This window comes from Arachis stenosperma, chromosome 6, assembly GCF_014773155.1.
Source record: "Arachis stenosperma cultivar V10309 chromosome 6, arast.V10309.gnm1.PFL2, whole genome shotgun sequence".
Lineage (NCBI taxonomy): Eukaryota > Viridiplantae > Streptophyta > Magnoliopsida > Fabales > Fabaceae > Arachis > Arachis stenosperma.
The window spans coordinates 16,080,765-16,082,080 of NC_080382.1; positions in this window are offsets into that span (position 1 = coordinate 16,080,765).

Sequence of the window (1,316 nt, forward strand, 5' to 3'; positions counted from 1 at the left end):
TGCATATACTTCTTGTGCTGCCAGCAAAAACACTAGTCTTCGTCGTCCTGGGCTTCGTCACAATGTAGCCATCAGATGTTAGGGCTTCGTCGTCCTGGGCTAAGAGACTTACAATGAAGAAAGAAGCGGAGAGAGTGGTATGCAGCGACGGAAGGGGTTAAGGGTTTGCAACGACGGAAGGGAGCGGCGACAAAGGGAGCATCCACGGCGGGTTTGCAACGGCAAGGGAGCGCAGAGAGTCACCGCAGAAGGAGGGTTAGGGGTGCCGGAAGAGGGATTGCCGGCAGAGGCACTGCGAGCGCAGCGACGTTCTTCACGGAGTGTCGTCGGAGTGGTTCTTCGTCGGAGTGTTGTCGTCGCAGTGAGGGCGAGGCACAATGAAGAAGGGTTAGGGCGAGGCACAATGGAGTGTCGTGGTCGCCACTGGGAGCTTTTGAAGGAGGAGTTAGGGCAGGGCGCATTAGCTTTTTCTCTAAGTCCTTGATTCACGAAGAAGGAGCTTTTTTAATTCGAGCTTCTCTAAATTTTTTGGGACCTTTTGGCCACGCTTTTGAAGCGTGCCAAAAGGCTTGTAGGAAACGGCTACGCTTTTCAAACGCCACAATAATAGAACCCTGTTGTCACGTTTTAAAAGCGTGCCGGTTTTTCTCTACGACTATGCTTTTTAAGCGTGGCAAAAAAAACATGGCCAAATCTCGCATCAATTGCAACTCTCATAAAAGCGTGGCCAATGACCCTTTTCGCCATGCTTTTAAAGCATAGCAAAAAAAAGCGTAGCCAAATCTCTATTCAATCGCCACCCTCATAAAAGTGTGGCCATAGACCACTTTTGGCTACGCTTTTAAAGCGTAGCCATAGGCCTTTTTTCTTGTAGTGGTTGGTCCTGAGATCCTGCCTTCTCTTTGTGCCTCACTCATTAGGACTATTAACACCTCTGCTGCCATTATAAACAAATACGGTGATAAGGGATCGCGCTGTCGAAGTTCCCTATATGGCTTGATTTTTCTTGATAGCTCTCCATTAATTTTGAATCTATAGGTAACACATGTAACACATGCCATCATCAACTTCACCCACCTGGCTTGAAACTCGAAGGCTGTGAGAATCTTTTCTAGGAAGTCTCATTCAAGTCTATCGTAAGCCTTATTCATGTCTAGCTTAATTGCTAAATTTTGTGGAACTGTTTCTCCCTGTTCTGTTAAGGCTATAATAAGCCTCTTGTACTGTAATGATATTGTCTTGTATGAATCTACCCCCCACAAATGCACTTTGAGTTGGCGATACAACTTTTTTCATCATTTTTTTCATTCTCTATA